Here is a 13009-nt window from a genome sequence, read left to right as displayed (position 1 = left end):
GCCCCCTAAGGGGTGGGACTTATCCCTACACCACACCCCAAAAGATGAATATGGTATGTACTCACTCATAAGTGGATTCTAGCCATAAACAAAGGACATTGAGCCTATAATTTGTGATCCTAGAGAAGCTAAATAATAAGGTGAACCCAAAGAAAAACATATATTTATCCCCCTGGATAATGAAAGTAGACAAGATACCCTAGAAAAAGTTGGGAGCATAGGGATGGGGATGGGGTGGGGGAAGGGGAGATGGTGAGAGAGAAGGGAGAAGGGGAGGATTGGGGAGATCTTGGGGGAATGGAATGGTTGAAATGGAGGAAGGGTGGATATGGGAGCAGTGAAGAAGAAATCTTAATTAAGGGAGCCATTTTAGGGTTGACAAGAGACTTGGATCCAGAGGGGTTCCCAGGTGTCCAAGGAGATGTCCCCAGCTAGGTCCTTGGGCAGCAGAGGAAAGGGTACCTGAACTGGCCTTATCCCATAGCCACACTGATGATTTGGTTCTATTTCTCACTGTTCTTGACATTGCTTTCCATGAGTGAATCAACAGCTTTGCTTAGTGGTCAGTTCTGGGAAACACTGAGATAATAGTATGTGCAGGCTTGTGTATGAGCTGGATTCTTAGAGAATGTTCTGGACTGTGGTGTGGCAATCATTGAGGTAGGTGAAATGCCAGAAATGATAGGTTGGTTAAACGCTGAGTATGTTGGTTTACACCCGAGGAGCAGTACATTTTACAAGTTCTAAATGAGTAAAATTTGCTGAATGTGTCAAATGGATCAAAGAGTTAACTTCTTTTTTTTTTTCTTTTTCTGATCATAATCATGGTTACATTGATAATTTGCTTAATTCTTTTTGTCCAAAGGTGTTTACATATATTGATACTTATATACATAACCTACACACACAAATGCACACAGCTCATATGTATGCCCATTTACCTGTAGCTTCATACATACACACACCTGCATACAGCTTTGAGGCTTAATTGCATAATATGTTAGGTCACCAGTTGCAAAGAAATTGTCAGGGCTTATAAAATAATGGTTACATATTCTTTCTGATGGTCTTTATTTTTGCGCATTATAATACTTCCTCTATCAAACCTGTACCCATGAAGAGGAATATAAAACCTACAGATCTCATAGAAAAAAAAAGGCAGAGAGTTTAGTGATTGCTGCACTTTGAATTGGTTTGAGTAGAGTTCGCTGATGATGTTGCCTATTTATTTTTTCTCTCTCTGTGAAACACAGAAAAGGGTGAAAGCAGGGGGGCTGAAGGAAAGAGCTATGGACAATTCGGCCTTTCACAAAATGCTAGTTGTGTCAGCACACATAGCTGACAAAATCATGTGCCTGAAAGATGGAGTAATCATTTTTTTTTTTTAGCTTTGATGGCCCTTTATTTGCGCATCTCTTCTTTTCTACCTGTGTTTAAAAGTACCCTTCTGTATTTTTAATGAGTCTTTTCAAAATGGACCTAGTACTCATGCTAATTAGTAGTATTGTAAGATTCATTCTCACTTTGCTAGAAACAACCACAGATAAAACAGGACCTGCATTTGATTCAAGCGTGAAGGAAGGGGACACATCCCTGAGACTAGAAGAAGACCAAGAACAAGTTAATGCCTTGGGAAGACCTGGCATTGGATTTAGAAAACAGAGAAGCAGCTAGCAAAACCAACCACTTGTGAGAAGCACCTCATTATTCCTCAGAGACTTAGCCATATGTATCTATTTTAATGTTTTGTCATAATTAAAATCTTTAACTTAGAGCACCGACAAGGGACTACAAGGTATATTGATTATTATTTATATCATTATCACCACCACCACCACCACCATCATCATCATAATTATTTTACATTTGGACCACTGCGTCCCCTCCCTTCTCTTTCTCCAGTCCCTCCTGCTTGGCCATAAATTTACTTCTCCTCCATTTCTCTCCATACAAGTGAAGGCCGCCCATGGACATCAACTAGCATATTAAATTGCAGTAAGACTAGGCACTTTCCCTTTTATTAATACTCTGTGATATATGTGGCACAGAAATTATGGGAGTGGTCCACCAATGACTGATTCAGCTTGAGACCCAAGCTATGAGATGGAGTCTACCCCTAGCACTGCCTGCAGGGCCAAGATCCAGAGGTGTATGGGTTTCTAATATTAAGTGAACTGCATGTCTACACAGGCTGCAATATACAGGCTTACTGCCTATCATTATTTTAAGATCTCTGAGATCAATAATCATTGTACCTTGGGTACTTTTGCACTTCTGATACTTGGTGTATATTTTGTAGGCAATTTTGAAATTTTATTTGCAGAATAAATAATTCTAACCTCTATTAAAAATTCTTAGCTGCTCAAGTAGAACGAGTCTTCTTGACAGAATACACTTAACACTTAGCAACTTAATTTTACACTGGTTATTAAGCTAATATTTTATGTGTTCATTGTGGATGTGGGAGGATGTTGTAAAAACTTATCATGGAATAGTCGGTTTAAAGTAATAGGAGTTGCTTTTTTCAATGTGTAGGAGGCCAGAGGAATAAAACAGAACTATCAGGAGGCTGTTTAAAATGATCTAATATGACTGTTCACTTACCTTCCCTGTCTTCTGGTGTTAGTGACAGTACTTGTCCATCTTGACCCTGTCTCTAAGAAGATGACCTTCTCTGCGTGGGTGTACATACATCTATGACTTCTCTCAATAAGGACATCTGATATTTTTTGGATTAAGTGAATTGCTAACCCAATGTGACATTTTATTTTAAAGAGCTATATAATAATTATGAAAACCCCTTTGTCAAATAATGACACAGGTTTTGGTAGACATGAATGAAGTGCTGGTCAACCTAGACTATGTGCTGAAGTTTGCTCACTTACTTGTTACAGAGAAACTTTATAACTCTAACCTTTCATTACCTTGTCTGACTAGACAACAGTGGTTTTACTACATATCTTTGAAACTGGTAGTGAAGCTTATTTGAAACGATGTATATTGATTTTGACATTAAACATTATACAGTTAAAGAAATACAGTGAATAGTATCTTAAATTAATATAGCAAACAATCTAGTAGAATTATTTTTAAAATTATGATTATTAGTGTGTGTGTGCATATGTTTGTGTAGCTGTGTGTGTTTTCAGCTATGTACATGTTGTGATTGTATACAGGACACAAGGGAACTGTAATTGTCTTCTACCTTTCTTGGAGGTACTTCCTTGAGATTGGGTCTCTCACTGAACCTGGAGTTCACTGGGTTGGTGGTGAACAAGTTTACAAACTCCTCCTGTCTTCTTTTACCTAGCACCAAACACACAGTCCTGGGGCTACAGACCTGTGTAGCAAACCTGACATTATACATGAGTGCTGAAGATCTAAACTAAGCCCATGTGCTTGTGCAGCAAGCATTTTGCCCACCGAGCCCTTTCCCAGCCATTACAATGATTCTTTTTTTTTATGACAGTACCTTTCCGTATATAACAGTGACAAAATGCTAAAGCAAAATTTCCTGTCCAGAGTTCAGCAAACTGACAAGAAAGAGTATGGGTGAGATCTCAAGAGAAATTATAAGAACAAGTCCAAGTCAAGTAGCAGTTCACAAATATTTGCTTTGGGTAACCACATGCTTTTGCTAGGATGATCTCAGAAGTCTTGTTACATAAGGTAAAACAAAATAACTAACAGAGGAGGGCACTGGAAAGAGCCTGTAGTGGTTTAAAGGTAATGGGGTCACTGACTTGCAGTAGCTAAAAGAGCATTTGAAAAAGAATGAACCTGGGAAAAGCATGAAATTCATCTCCTTCAAAGGTGGCTTTTAGAACATAACATTGAATTTGTGGTAATAATTTGTGGTAGAGTAATAGTTCAGAATCATAAACTAAGGAGAGGTAGAGTCAACCAAGAAATGGGACTAGAGAGAACCATTTAAGTTGCTTAGAAAATAAAGCTACAATGGGAACAGCCTCAGCAATTTTTATACAAGACAATGGGAGACTTCTGCACAGCATTAGAATCATCTTCCTTCATTCTCACAATGTTCAGCAATGAGTACTTGTCAGACTCCCATATCTTCTGTAAGTGAAACTGAGATAGAGATGATGGAGACATGTTGAGGGAGCCCTGACTAGTCATGGGCAAGATCATTTTTTACTGTATACAGTTGTCATCTAACTGAAAAAATAATGGTATTTTCAAGATTTTGGTTATAAGCTGTCCAGAAAAATTTTCAGTTAGTCAGTACCATAACTTTAAAGATGGGAGGTAATCCAGCTAAAAATAAATATGAATTTATTTGAGATGATTAGTGCATCCTGCTACCATTGTTCACATTGTTCTTTAATCGTGCCTGTAGCACTATTAATAAAAGCCCACAGACAGATATTGGGGTTCAATCTGAAGGTCAGAAAAGCAAACCAGTGAGCCACTGGCTCTTAACTCTACCTCAGTTCGAAATGACAATCCTGCCTCTAGGAATCCTCAGAATGAGACTATGTCTGAGAACTGTCTCCTCCCGTCTTATATTCCTCTTTATTGCTGGGATTAAAGACATACACAATTACTGACAACGTAGTGGCAAAGTAGTGCGGCTATTGGGCTTAAAGGTGTGTGTCACCACTGCCTAGACTGTAAGGATAATCAGTGATGCTGTTTTACAGTCTGATTATCAGGCAAGCTTTATTTATTAAAATACAAATTAAATATCACTACGTATGCCTCCTGCTCAAATAAGCAGAAATGATCCTGACTTTCAAAGTGGCCCAGAGGTTCAGATAACTATCTCGTCTCCCAGCTTCCTTTTTTGAATGAAGTTGTTATTCACAAGTATCTACACAGGGAGGTAGCAATCAAATTATTAAAATGAAGCAGTGACCCTGAAATAGATAAAATTATATAAGAATTTAAAGTAGCTTTGTTGCTTTGTATAATGAAAAAATATGTTTGACAATTTTTTAGTCTTATAATACTGGTGTCTGTAAACAAATAATTGACATTTTTTGACATCTCTCTTAAAAAATGTAATGAAGAAAACTGAAGATAGAGAAGAATTATCAAAGATAGATTTTAACTCAGAATTTATCACTAATAAAATATTTGTTTTCACTGGTATACATTACTCAGGTTTTTTTGAGTGACTTAATAAATATATTTCCTATTTGAATTAAAACTTTGTAAGCCAAAATTAACACCACAATATCCTTTCTTTTCTTGTACATCTTACAACATGATAAATCAAGGAAACAGCGATTTTCAGTGTGTGGTTTGATTGTTTGACAGTAACAGACAGCCCCAAAGTGCCATGACCTTAATGGCCAAGAATATAGAGGTTGGGTGAATGTGACATTAAAGGACAGATTTAGCATGAATACATCAAAGGTTTGCTCTCCCAAGGGTAGTTTGAGACTCATGTTTATTATTGGATAGAATGGATGAATGAATTCATATCCATAGAATGAATAAAGCAATTAAAAAATGATATATACCTATATGTTCTTAACACTAAAAATTCGTTAACACAACATTGCTGCCAGTTACAACCTTTCCTTAGAAAAATGATTAAATTATGGAAATCTTATTCTCAAATACTAAGGGAGAGACAAAAAAATGATATTTACTGAAATTTTATTCTCTACATCTAATAAATAGGATTGCGTGTGTGTGTGTGTGTGTGTGTGTGCATTTACACATGTTTATGACCTCTCTTTAGTAAGATGGAGAGAAATGAAGTCTTAGAAGATACTTTTTGTGAAATCTGTGGCCCAGAAACTATTTTAATTATTGGATTATGAAGAAGAATAAAGAATATTTTTTATTGAAAACTGTTTATTAATTTTTCTAGTCTAACCCATCCCTGTAACAAGTTCAAAATGAAACATGGATAAAGAAGACACAAATTTTCTTCTCATGAAACTCAATCACTACAAAGAAAAATAGAAATGCAAAACATGCAGAGTTTATATATGTAAATATTACATATATAGAATATAATATATCATACAATTTGAATATATCATTCAAATATATAATTCATATAGCATGGTATATTATATAAATATATATAAATAAATATTTTTAAAATGTTCACTTTAAATTGGTTAGAACATAACATACACACTATTACATATATATTTACATGTTCTCTGTAAGGTAGTATCTAAGAAATTAGAAATTTAAAAATCATATTAGAATCAATTTCCAGAGTGTGTCAATTGCAAGACTGAGAAGTTAGATTTCTTATATACCAGAAGTAAATAAAAAATAATGTTCAAAGCGTATATTTTATTTTTTATTTAACTTATAAAAATTATTTAAAGAATTGAGAAATATTTGAAGATATATACCCTATGTATACATTTATGGATACAACAAATGGCACATCATAATTATGCACACTTATTGCCAATTAAATAATTTTTGTATAGGTAAGGAAAGGAGGAGTTATTTTTAATAAAGTAAAATATAAATTCATTGTCTCTCAGCCTTAATTAGACATATAGTTAAAGAGATGTGTGTCAGAATGTACTTTTGCTATTATGTCTATGAATGTTTTCCAAGTCTTAACTTTTCTGTCCTCATTAACATTATTTTGGTATGTGAGAGAATTATTAACTGCAAGTGACAGTGTGTAGCTTAAATAGAAGAACACCGAGGACATTTGTGTCACTGTGGCTCTCATATGTTTACTTGGTGGCAGGTGGAACAGAGGTTAATACTGAGAGGTACAGTTTGAGATTAGGGAAAGCTTTGATGGCATTTCCTTTTCTACCAAGCAGGCAACCATGAAAAGTTTTCTTACAAGATACTTTTGGAACATACAAAGACATCACACAAAAGCCTTACTGCAAGGCAATCATGTCCTAGACAAATTGGGTTTTCCTATTCCTCCAAATTGTCAATTTAAGTTCCAAGGTAAAAAAGACTTGCCAGCTAATTGGAACATTTTTCAGAGACAGTCATGACAAAGATATGTTGCCCTGGGTGTACATATTAGGAGACTTTGTGTTGGGATATTTAGTTATTTTCAGAGTTTGTCTTGTATTTTTCTAATTGTTTTGTTTCCTTGTTTATTAAAGTTGTAAAGTAGCTATGATGGTGCCATTTGAGTGTGACTGTTTACAGAACTGAGACATTTTTGGAAAAATTTATTCCATATTAGAGACAAAAAGTGGACAGTGTTGCTTATATCTTTGCTTTTCACATCATCCCAAGGGAAACATTTAGCTCTTTTTTATCTTCTAATGTATCAAAAATTGTAACTTTTTAAAATACAAGAGCAGTTACTATAAAAATTATTAGACGCCCTTTCAAATGCTGTCTTGGAGTTAAGTAGAGTAATTTTTCCTTTGTCAAGCTGCTAGCGCTGTTTCTAAATGTCGAAATGTCTCTTTATTTTATAAAGGCAAACTCCAGTCAGGGGATCCAGTCAGTAGTAGGACAATAAATAGTCTACAAATGATGTTGAGAAAAATATTTTTAAAAGAAAGAAAAATTGAAAAACAAGCTAGAGATAATACTTTCCTTGTGCAGGGCTACGATTGTTTTGCTTGTTTGTGCTTCTGCACTTACCTAAGTTGCTTTCTAAGCATTTATTTACAGGAAAGTATTTTTCAACCCTTAAAATTTTAGTTTTTCTGTGGAAATAGAAACAAGCAAAACTATCAGAAGCTGCATGTGTGTGTGTGTGTTGTTGTTGTTGTGTATACATAGTAACCTACATTGAACAGTAGTTCATATTTTACAGTAGGTGAAAATTTATGTGAACTTTTAAAATGAAACATAAAAGAGTATATCTTCTGAAATTCTGACAGTTATATCTACTTTGCAAACTCAATTTGTAAATATTTCACATGATATCAGAGTGACATTATTCCTTAGTTTCTCTTCCCTCTTACTTTTTACAGATAGCTTTCCCCCCATATGCCCTTTACATTGCCATAATATTACAACATTCTGAAACTTATAGATATTTTGACTCTCATATAGTTCCCATTTGCAAAAGGGTAATATAGTATCACAAAAATGAAATACAACATAATTAAAAAAATCAAACTATGTTTTGAAAATTTGTCAGTGTGATACTACTATTTATTTAGTTATTTTCCTCAGAGATATTTTGACTATTCTTTCTTCAAAATTGAGCAGATGACCTTTATTTTTAAAAATGTATGTTATTTCTTCCCATAAGAACTGCATTGAAGACAAAAAGAGATACAGTATAATTTTCATGATTATATGACACCGTTTTCAAACTTGAAGACTTGTTTACTTAGTGAGCCAATCGTTTCTCCCCTTTTCCTCCTTGTTGCAAGGGCAATCATGGTAAGCCTCATTCATATGGAAATGTATTGGAAACAAATTAAAATGGTATTAATGGAATTCAGTATGCAGGAAATTCTTACCAAGGCTTCTATTTCTGATGCAATACTTCAAAAAAAAATTTGTCATGTCCTTTCCTGAGCAAAGGTTACTGCTTTAGCAATGCATGCCTTCACATGCTGTATTCTTACATTTGGGCACATTAAACTTTATCTTCTTGCCTAGACCGTCATCGAAGACACCATTCAACAATTGTTTCCATTCATTCTATGACGTGGGTAAGGGGATTAGTCTTCTTTTGACTTTGCAAAGATTATTCTGGGTAATTTATCTCCTGATGGCATTGTGATAATGAAGTAAAATATTTTTGGGGTCCAATCGGTACACAAGACACCAGGAAACTCATAGTTGTTTCACATAAACAACAGAAATGACCAGGCAGCATATAGATACAGAAATGAATCATCATTCATAGTCACTTGGTGCCGTAAAGGGAAAATGGCTATAATAGAGCGGAATATTTGGGAGTTTCCTTTTGCACTGATTATGAGGTCTTGAATTTCCTGAGGGAATTTGAAGAAATGAGAAATCTGAGATCTGGGAAGATAGAAAGGATTTCCTTTCAATATTTGAAAGTTCTATTGGAGATGATTTTTTTTTTAAAATTTTATGTAATTCAAAATTATGTGGGTTTGAAGAAATAGTATTTTATTTTTTCGAGACAGGGTTTCTCTGTGGCTTTGGAGCCTGTCCTGGAACTAGCTCTGTAGACCAGGCTGGTCTCAAACTCACAGAGATCCGCCTGCCTCTGCCTCCTGAGTGCTGGGATTAAAGACGTGCACCACCATTGCCCGGCAATAAATACTATTTTTATGGTATATATATTAATAAAATCAGAGGTAATTATTATTAGAAGTTTCATAGAACATACTATAATTTTCAGTATATTTCTATTTAGCAGACTTGTAAATGATGTTTTATATTTACTGGAAACTCAATTCAATTAGATATCAGAGAGGAAATAGAATGCCACTACTTCAATGCATACCTATAGCCAAAATTGACTTGATTTCAAGACCTAGAATAAGAAGTTTGGTAATACATATATAATATAAGTACATATAGCAACTTGTGTAAGTGTATACAATCACCTACACATATAGATAATTAACCTAGCCTATGTAGCTATTCATTGTCAACTCCCTCAGATTATCTAAACATCAGTTTACAATGTTTCATTTTTATTCTGCTAAATTAATTCACTGAAACAAGAGCTAGCACTTTAGAATCCAATGTCCTTGTATTAAGTTTTACATATATGGGCTATGGAAACCCTGAATACTCTCTAGGGCCATAGTTTTTCCTATTAATTTTTAGATATGTATATATAACATGTTTGTGTTTATGCATGCACACACACACACACACACATATGAAAATGTGGGCTTCAGAGAAGCTAATGACTTGGCCAAATTAAAGGATCTTGAAGTATCTAGTGCAGAGAAGTGCTCCCCAGGAGTTTACTCATACAATATGTTCTTCTGAAGAGTGAGTAGAACCAATGATTGTCTTTATCTATTAGAATAAGGCAATGATGAACAATATTATTTATCATATATATTTTGAACAAGTTTTGTTGAATAGGGAAAACCTAATGAAGGTGGAATTCTGAAACGTAGGACCAAAATTGTCTCCTAAAAAGTGGTTGAGATGTTGACCTTTAGAAGTGACTGAACACAGCATCCACACAGGGTTGGTTGTTATCAACTATTGTGATTATTTCTGAAGAGTACATCAAGTTTCACATAAGAACACAGTCCAGTCAGCTTCTGATTGTGGCATTGGAAGACCTTACATAGAGGATTTGTTTATTGATACATGGATTGACACCTGGTCCAAGAAGACATAGACAATTGATGCTTCTGCCTACTAAGTTAGTGGAATTTTTTATATAGCAATACAATATTGATGAAGTGATAAAGATAAGTTCTTATCTCAGAATGTCTCTTTTTTAGGGTTGCATCCCTAACCACTGTGTAACCTAACATTTCAGAAACATTCTATAGGGTCTTCTATCTTAGACATAAACAGATATCCTCCCACTTCATAGTGGTTTAATTTATAGTAGTTTTATTTTCAGTTGTGGTTGACACAGGGTCTCATGAATTCAAGCAGTATTTCCAACCTAATATATAGCCTAGGCTAGCCCTCAATCTTGAGTCTCTTGCTTCTAGGTGCACATTTAAGAATTATGGGAAAACATAACCACATCCAGCTAACATAGCTTTTAAAATTTTTGACTTAACAGTATTATAAAATGGATACTCCTCCAAAACACTCTGTAGTTCAAACCTCAAAATTTGAACATTCCCTGGTGAGCATCACATACTTTGTTCTTTTATTGACATCTTGGACAAAGGTAGTAAGATGTATTTCTACATCAGACATATAATCACAGGGACAAACAACTGCTATGCTACCAAAAGAAGGGTTGGTAAGCCCTTTGTTCAGTTGAATAGAAACACATGAAGTTTTATCTTAAAAAGATCCCAGATTCCATTGGATTTTCTAGAATATACTCCCATCATAATTTGAGCCACATCTACAGAGAAATTTGGGGATTTGTTTTCAATATGTTTGTCCTTGAAATTTTGAAAAGATACTACTAACATTTTTTGTGTGTTTTTTTTATCCTGATACTTTACTGAAAGCATTTATTAGTTCTAAGAGATCTCTGGTGGGGTTTTAAGATCTCTTTTGTGTAGAATCCTATCATCTGTATATCAGGATAGTTTGACTTCTTTCATTATTGTGTTCTATTTTTTTTAATTTCTTATACCTTATTTTTCTAGCTATGGCTTCAAGTACTATGTACAGAATGGATACCCTTGCCTTGTTCCTGCTCTTAGAATAGTTTGAGTTTTTCACCATTTAGCCTGATATGAGTTGTTGGTTTGACACATGCCACCTTTATTCTGTTGACCTATGCTCTCACTTTGTCTAGTGTTTCCATGAATTGTATCAATGGGATGCTGAATTTTCTTAAAAGACTTTTCTGTATCTATTGATATGAATATTTAATTTCAGTATTTGAGTCAATTTATGTGATGAATTACATTTATTGATTAGTATATGGTGAAACATCTCTGAATTGTTGGAATGAGCCAATATTGATCATGCTGAATGATTTCATTAAAATGAACTTGATCTTAAATTTGCAATATTTATATATCTATGTGTCATAAGGAAGATTGGTATATAATTTTATTTATTTTCAGTGTCTGTGTCTAATTTTGGTATCGGGTAATACTGGCTTCATAGCAAGTGTGTGGAAACATTGGAAGAATGACTTCCTTTTATATTTTAGGTAATTATTTGAGTGGTATTTAAGTTAGTCCTATGAAATTGTGGTAGAATTCTTTTCAGTGGAAAGAGTGACACTTATACAATATTGATAGGAGTGTAAACTAGTCCAAAAGTTCATCATAATACTAGAAATAGATTTACAAAAACTGGACTGAGCCAGCTACTTTGGCTGAAGCAGGCCTGAGACAGCAAACTGTACAGGAGCAGGACTGCCTAAATGACTTAGGCTGGAGCAGTTCTGAGAAAGCAAATTCCCCAGGAGCAGGAGTGGATCCAGACCAGGGACATTTATGGAAACAGAACTGAGCCAGTGACTTAGGCTGGAGCAGGCCTAAGATAGCAAACTCCACAAGAACAGGTACAGGGGAGCAACTATGAGGGAGTGGGCCAGAGCCAGAGACCTCTGGTTGTCTGGGTGGGTTTGAGGCTTGGACCTCTGAGGGAGTACGCAGGAACCAGAGACCTCTGTGGTTCGTGGACCTCCAAGGGAGTAGACCTGAGCCAGGACTTCTGTGGGTATGGGCAGAAGTCTGGGACCTCCACGTGAGTAGGCCAGAACCAGAGACCTCTGTACGTCTGGCCATCAGTCTGGGACCTCCAAGGAATTTGGCCTGAGCCAGGACCTCTGAAAGAGGTCTGGAAACACCTGAGTCTGGGACCTCTGAGGGAGTAGATCTAAGCCAGAGACCTTTGCAGGACCAACCCCAAACCAGGGACCTCTGCAAGAGTTGATTAAAATCTGGGACATTTACAGAAACAGTACTGAGCCAGTGACCTAGGACAAAGCAGGCCCGAGAAAGCGACCACCACAGAAGAAGAGCAAACCCCAGGAGCACTAAGATACCTCCAGTAACATGGAGTGAACAGTGGCACTGACTTCACCACGAGGGGCAACCATCTGAGCCTTGAATTCACTGGCACCTGGAAGATTGATCAGTCAGCCCCAACTATGCCATTGAGAGGAAAGAAGGGTAGACAAAATAAGAAATATGCAACACCACAAAGAGTAATATGACACCAGAAAAATTAGTGACCTTACATAGCAAGACTTGAACAATCAAATTCAGAAGAAAATGATCTACAAAGTAACTTAAGAGATTGTATGAGGCTCTTAAGGAAGAAATGAAAAATTCCCTCACTGAAATAAAAGAAAAGGCAAACAAAAATTGGGAGACATCAACAAATACATTAAAGAAAACCAAGTAAAAGCAATCAAACATATGAAAGAAACTATTCACAACTTGAACACTGAAATAGAAACAATAAAAAAAAACACAAGTCGAGGGAATGATAGAAACATAAATCAAGAGAAAACAATCAGGAA

Source organism: Microtus ochrogaster, chromosome 1, assembly GCF_000317375.1.
Source record: "Microtus ochrogaster isolate Prairie Vole_2 chromosome 1, MicOch1.0, whole genome shotgun sequence".
Lineage (NCBI taxonomy): Eukaryota > Metazoa > Chordata > Mammalia > Rodentia > Cricetidae > Microtus > Microtus ochrogaster.
This window is presented reverse-complemented; position numbering follows the sequence as displayed.